Source organism: Mobula birostris, chromosome 12 (assembly GCF_030028105.1).
Source record: "Mobula birostris isolate sMobBir1 chromosome 12, sMobBir1.hap1, whole genome shotgun sequence".
Classification (NCBI taxonomy): Eukaryota; Metazoa; Chordata; class Chondrichthyes; order Myliobatiformes; family Myliobatidae; genus Mobula; species Mobula birostris.
Window position 1 is genome coordinate 117,515,149 of NC_092381.1, and position 7,416 is coordinate 117,522,564.

The following is a 7,416-nucleotide window of genomic DNA, read 5'->3' on the forward strand; positions in this document are numbered from 1 at the left end:
TGGTTAATGAATTGCCATGGCCGGGTTGATTAACGCATTGTCAGGGTTGGGCTTGGTTAACGATTTGCCCGAGCAGGGTGGGTGAACGCATTGTCAGGAGCGTGCGCGGTTGGTTCACGAAACTGCCTGTTCCGGGTTTCTAGAGCGTTGTCAGGCCCGGCCGGCCGGGTTAGCAGGTTGCCAGACCCAACTTGACGAAATTCAGTGCGGCGCGGGTAAACGGCGGGAGTAACTATGACTCTCTTAAGGTAAGGAGGGGGGCCCATGGGCCAGCAAGGAGTTTCTGATGAACATCGGCCGGGACATTTTGACGGCGGGGCAAGAACTAGTTGTTATTGAGGGCGAAGGGTTTGTCCTCAGCTGGTTGATTGTCGAATAGTCGGGGCTGCCGGGCCGGTTACCGATTTGCCCGGCCGGCTTGGTTAACCATTTGCCCGGGCCGGGTTGGTTGGCGAATTGTCAGGTTTGGGCTTGGTTAACCATTTGCCCGGGCCGGGTTGGTTAGCGAATTGTCATGGTTGGGTTGGTTACCGAATTGTCGGGTTTGGGCTTGGTTAACGATTTGCCCGAGCAGGGTGGGTGAACACATTGTCAGGAGCGTGCGCAGTTGGTTCACGAAACTGCCTGTTCCGGGTTTCTAGAGCATTGTCAGGCCCGGCCGGCCGGGTTAGCGCCTTGCCAGACCCAACTTGACGAAATTCAGTGCAGCGCGGGTAATCGGCGGGAGTAACTATGACTCTCTTAAGGTAAGGAGGGGGGGCCCATGGGCCAGCAAGGAGTTTCTGATGAACATCGGCCGGGACATTTTGACGGCGGGGCAAGACGTAGTTGTTATTGAGGGTGAAGGGTTTGTCCTCAGCTGGTTGATTGTCGAATGGTCGGGGCTGCCGGGCCGGTTACCGATTTGCCCGGCCGGCTTGATCAACCATTTGCCCGAGCCGGGTTGGTTACCGAATTGTCAGGGTTGGGCTTGGTTAACCATTTGTCCGAGCCGGGTTGGTTAATGAATTGCCATGCCCGGGTTGGTTAACGCAGTTTCAGGGTTGGGCTTGATTAACGATTTGCCCGAGCAGGGTTGGCTAACGCATTGTCAGGAGCGTGCGCGGTTGGTTCACGAAACTGCCTGTTCCGGGTTTCTAGAGCGTTGTCAGGCCCGGCCGGCCGGGTTAGCGGGTTGCCAGACCCAACTTGACGAAATTCAGTGCGGCGCGGGTAAACGGCGGGAGTAACTATGACTCTCTTAAGGTAAGGAGGGGGGCCCATGGGCCAGCAAGGAGTTTCTGATGAACATCGGCCGGGACATTTTGACGGCGGGGCAAGAACTAGTTGTTATTGAGGGCGAAGGGTTTGTCCTCAGCTGGTTGATTGTCGAATAGTCGGGGCTGCCGGGCCGGTTACCGATTTGCCCGGCCGGCTTGGTTAACCATTTGCCCGGGCCGGGTTGGTTGGCGAATTGTCAGGTTTGGGCTTGGTTAACCATTTGCCCGGGCCGGGTTGGTTAGCGAATTGTCATGGTTGGGTTGGTTACCGAATTGTCGGGTTTGGGCTTGGTTAACGATTTGCCCGAGCAGGGTGGGTGAACACATTGTCAGGAGCGTGCGCAGTTGGTTCACGAAACTGCCTGTTCCGGGTTTCTAGAGCATTGTCAGGCCCGGCCGGCCGGGTTAGCGCCTTGCCAGACCCAACTTGACGAAATTCAGTGCAGCGCGGGTAATCGGCGGGAGTAACTATGACTCTCTTAAGGTAAGGAGGGGGGGCCCATGGGCCAGCAAGGAGTTTCTGATGAACATCGGCCGGGACATTTTGACGGCGGGGCAAGACGTAGTTGTTATTGAGGGTGAAGGGTTTGTCCTCAGCTGGTTGATTGTCGAATAGTCGGGGCTGCCGGGCCGGTTACCGATTTGCCCGGCCGGCTTGGTTAACCATTTGCCCGGGCCGGGTTGGTTAACGAATTGTCAGGTTTGGGCTTGGTTAACCATTTGCCCGGGCCGGGTTGGTTAGCGAATTGTCATGGTTGGGTTGGTTACCGAATTGTCGGGTTTGGGCTTGGTTAACGATTTGCCCGAGCAGGGTGGGTGAACACATTGTCAGGAGCGTGCGCGGTTGGTTCACGAAACTGCCTGTTCCGGGTTTCTAGAGCATTGTCAGGCCCGGCCGGCCGGGTTAGCGGCTTGCCAGACCCAACTTGACGAAATTCAGTGCAGCGCGGGTAATCGGCGGGAGTAACTATGACCCATGGGCCAGCAAGGAGTTTCTGATGAACATCGGCCGGGACATTTTGACGGCGGGGCAAGACGTAGTTGTTATTGAGGGTGAAGGGTTTGTCCTCAGCTGGTTGATTGTCGAATAGTCGGGGCTGCCGGGCCGGTTACCGATTTGCCCGGCCGGCTTGGTTAACCATTTGCCCGGGCCGGGTTGGTTAACGAATTGTCAGGGTTGTGCTTGGTTAACCATTTGCCCGAGCAGGGTGGGTGAACGCATTGTCAGGAGCGTGCGCGGTTGGTTCACGAAACTGCCTGTTCCGGGTTTCTAGAGCGTTGTCAGGCCCGGCCGGCCGGGTTAGCGGGTTGCCAGACCCAACTTGACGAAATTCAGTGCGGCGCGGGTAAACGGCGGGAGTAACTATGACTCTCTTAAGGTAAGGAGGGGGGCCCATGGGCCAGCAAGGAGTTTCTGATGAACATCGGCCGGGACATTTTGACGGCGGGGCAAGAACTAGTTGTTATTGAGGGCGAAGGGTTTGTCCTCAGCTGGTTGATTGTCGAATTGTCGGGACTGCCGGGCCGGTCAACGATTTGCCCGGCCGGCTTGGTTAACCATTTGCCCGAGCCGGGTTGGTTAATGAATTGCCATGGCCGGGTTGGTTAACGCAGTTTCAGGGTTGGGCTTGGTTAACGACTTGACCGTGCAGGGTTGGTTAACGCCTTGTCAGGAGCGTGCGCGGTTGGTTCACGAAACTGCCTGTTCCGGGTTTCTAGAGCATTGTCAGGCCCGGCCGGCCGGGTTAGCGGCTTGCCAGACCCAACTTGACGAAATTCAGTGCAGCGCGGGTAATCGGCGGGAGTAACTATGACTCTCTTAAGGTTAAGGAGGAGGGCCCATGGGCCAGCAAGGAGTTTCTGATGAACATCGGCCGGGACATTTTGACGGCGGGGCAAGAACTAGTTGTTATTGAGGGCGAAGGGTTTGTCCTCAGCTGGTTGATTGTCGAATCGTCGGGACTGCCGGGCCGGTCAACGATTTGCCCGGCCGGCTTGGTTAACCATTTGCCCGAGCCGGGTTGGTTAATGAATTGCCATGGCCGGGTTGATTAACGCATTGTCAGGGTTGGGCTTGGTTAACGATTTGCCCGAGCAGGGTGGGTGAACGCATTGTCAGGAGCGTGCGCGGTTGGTTCACGAAACTGCCTGTTCCGGGTTTCTAGAGCGTTGTCAGGCCCGGCCGGCCGGGTTAGCGGCTTGCCAGACCCAACTTGACGAAATTCAGTGCGGCGCGGGTAAACGGCGGGAGTAACTATGACTCTCTTAAGGTGTAAGGAGGGGGGCCCATGGGCCAGCAAGGAGTTTCTGATGAACATCGGCCGGGACATTTTGACGGCGGGGCAAGAACTAGTTGTTATTGAGGGCGAAGGGTTTGTCCTCAGCGGGTTGATTGTCGAATTGTCGGGACTGCCGGGCCGGTTAGCGATTTGCCCGGCCGGCTTGGTTAACCATTTGCCCGAGCCGGGTTGGTTACCGAATTGTCTGGGTTGGGCTTGGTTAACCATTTGTCCGAGCCGGGTTGGTTAATGAATTGCCATGGCCGGGTTGGTTAACGCAGTTTCAGGGTTGGGCTTGATTAACGATTTGCCCGAGCAGGGTTGGCTAACGCATTGTCAGGAGCGTGCGCGGTTGGTTCACGAAACTGCCTGTTCCGGGTTTCTAGAGCGTTGTCAGGCCCGGCCGGCCGGGTTAGCGGCTTGCCAGACCCAACTTGACGAAATTCAGTGCGGCGCGGGTAAACAGCGGGAGTAACTATGACTCTCTTAAGGTAAGGAGGGGGGCCCATGGGCCAGCAAGGAGTTTCTGATGAACATCGGCCGGGACATTTTGACGGCGGGGCAAGAACTAGTTGTTATTGAGGGCGAAGGGTTTGTCCTCAGCTGGTTGATTGTCGAATCGTCGGGACTGCCGGGCCGGTCAACGATTTGCCCGGCCGGCTTGGTTAACCATTTGCCCGAGCCGGGTTGGTTACCGAATTGTCTGGGTTGGGCTTGGTTAACCATTTGTCCGAGCCGGGTTGGTTAATGAATTGCCATGGCCGGGTTGGTTAACGCAGTTTCAGGGTTGGGCTTGATTAACGATTTGCCCGAGCAGGGTTGGCTAACGCATTGTCAGGAGCGTGCGCGGTTGGTTCACGAAACTGCCTGTTCCGGGTTTCTAGAGCGTTGTCAGGCCCGGCCGGCCGGGTTAGCGGCTTGCCAGACCCAACTTGACGAAATTCAGTGCAGCGCGGGTAATCGGCGGGAGTAACTATGACTCTCTTAAGGTTAAGGAGGGGGGCCCATGGGCCAGCAAGGAGTTTCTGATGAACATCGGCCGGGACTTTTTGACGGCGGGGCAAGGACTAGTTGTTATTGAGGGCGAAGGGTTTGTCCTCAGCTGGTTGATTGTCGAATCGTCGGGACTGCCGGGCCGGTCAACGATTTGCCCGGCCGGCTTGGTTAACCATTTGCCCGAGCCGGGTTGGTTAATGAATTGCCATGGCCGGGTTGATTAACGCATTGTCAGGGTTGGGCTTGGTTAACGATTTGCCCGAGCAGGGTGGGTGAACGCATTGTCAGGAGCGTGCGCGGTTGGTTCACGAAACTGCCTGTTCCGGGTTTCTAGAGCGTTGTCAGGCCCGGCCGGCCGGGTTAGCGGCTTGCCAGACCCAACTTGACGAAATTCAGTGCGGCGCGGGTAAACGGCGGGAGTAACTATGACTCTCTTAAGGTAAGGAGGGGGGGCCCATGGGCCAGCAAGGAGTTTCTGATGAACATCGGCCGGGACATTTTGACGGCGGGGCAAGAACTAGTTGTTATTGAGGGCGAAGGGTTTGTCCTCAGCTGGTTGATTGTCGAATTGTCGGGACTGCCGGGCCGGTTAACGATTTGCCCGGCCGGCTTGGTTAACCATTTGCCCGAGCCGGGTTGTTTAGCGAATTGCCATGTATGGGTTGGTTAACGAATTGTCGGGTTTGGGCTTGGTTAACGACTTGACCGTGCAGGGTTGGTTAACGAATTGTCGGGGTTGGGCTTGGTTAACGATTTGCCCGAGTAGGGTTGGTTAGCGAATTGTCCGGGTCAGACTGGTTAACGAATTGGCATGTCCGAGTAGGTTAACGAATTGCCAGAGCCAGCTTGGTTAACGAATTGTCCGGCTGGGTTGGTGCACTCATTGCCAGGACAGGGTTGTTTAATGAATTGTCCGTTCCCAGTTGGTTCACGAATTGGCAAGGCCAGGGTGGTTAAGGAATTGTCCGGGCCAGGTTGGTTAACGAATTGCCCGTCCTGGCTGGTTAACGAATTGTCAGGGTCAGGTTGGTTAACGAATTGCCATGGCCGGGTAGGTTAACGAATTGCCAGAGCCAGCTTGGTTAACGAATTGTCCGGCCGGGTTGGTTAACGAATTGTCCGTTCCCAGTTGGTTCACGAATTGGCAAGGACAGGGTGGTTAACGAATTGTCCGGCCGGGTTGGTGCACTCATTGCCAGGACAGGGTTGGTTACCGAATTGTCCGTTCCCAGTTGGTTCACGAATTGGAAAACCAGGGTGGTTAAAGTATTGTCCGGGCCTGGTTGGTTAACGAATTGCCCGTCCTGGTTGGTTAACGAATTGTCCGGGTCAGGTTGGTTAACGAATTGCCAGGGTCTGGTTGGTTACCGAATTGTCCGGCCGGGTTGGTGCACTCATTGCCAGGACAGGGTTGGTTGACGAATTGCCCGTCCTGGTTGGTTAACGAATTGCCAGGGTCTGGTTGGTTACCGAATTGTCCGGCCGGGTTGGTGCACTCATTGCCAGGACAGGGTTGGTTAACGAATTGTCAGGGTCAGGTTGGTTAACGAATTGCCAGAGCCAGCTTGGTTAACGAATTGTCCGGCCGGGTTGGTTAACGAATTGTCCCGGCCAGGTTGGTTAACGAATTGCCAGAGCCAGCTTGGTTAACGAATTGTCCGGCCGGGTTGGTGCACTCCTTGCCAGGACAAGGTTGGTTAACGAATTGCCCGGTTCCGAATGGTTAACGAATTGCCCGGTCCCGGTCGGTTCACGAATTGCCCGCCCGCTGATTGTTAACTTTTCGCACCGGCGGGGGATGGCTTGGGTAACGAGCCTCCAAGATCTGTCGGTTAACCATTTGCCCGGTGGCAATTCGTTAACCAAGTCCGCTCCGGAAGTCTGGATGGGGGTCGGATTTGCCGGCCGAGGCCGACCCGGAGTTCCAGAGGCTCGGCCGCCGGGGTCAGATTCGGCCGCCCCTTTGACACATGCAATTTCTGTACGGGGGCATTGGCGGGGTTCCTGCAGATATATAGGGAGGCCGTTTTCACGAGTTGTTGAAGTATTCGGTAGATGGCACCGGCCTCCCCAATTGGTTAACCCGGGCCACGCGGCAGCTTTTCCGCACGATTCCGAAGATTGCCGGTATGGATTTTCGGACAAATACCCAATCGCGGAAGTCTGTCAGCGGGACCTATTCGCAGGCCCATGCCGGCCGAGGGGCGGCATTTTCCGTATGACTACCGGTGCTCCGGCCGCCGAATGGAAACCTTGCCCGAATGAATTTCTGACAAAGTCCCGAGGCGGGAGCCAGTAAGGGGACGTATTCGGCGGGCCGTGCCGGCCGAGCGGCGGCATTTTCGGAGGGACAACCGCAGGTCCCGCCGTCGATCCGAGACCTTGGCTGAAGAGTCGAAAGTAATCTAAGTCCCGACTCGGAAGTCAGAATGAAGGCGACTTCGGGGCCCTCCTGCCGACCGAGGCGGCCGATCGACGGCGGCACTACCGGAGGGCCGCCCGCCGAGCCAGCCGCGTGCCCTCGGCGCCACGCCGGTTAACCAATTGCCGTCGGAAGCCTGTGAAGGTCGGATCTGCCCCGTCGGGCGGGCCCGAGGTGCCCCGCGACCGGCATGAGCTCCGGGCGTCGTGCCGCCGGTTTGACACATGTCATTGTTGCACGGTCTGTCGCGGCTCTGGTTAACGAGTTAGGCCCGGAAGTCACTATGGGGGTCGGATTTGCCCCGCCTGGCGGGGCCAGAGTGCGACCTTCCCGGTAGGACTTCCGGGAGGCATCCCGCCGACTTGACACATGCAATTTCTGTACGGGGGGATTGGCGGGGTTCCCGGAGATTTACGGGAACACGTTTTCCAGACACACTTAGCAGGGTGACTAGTGGTAC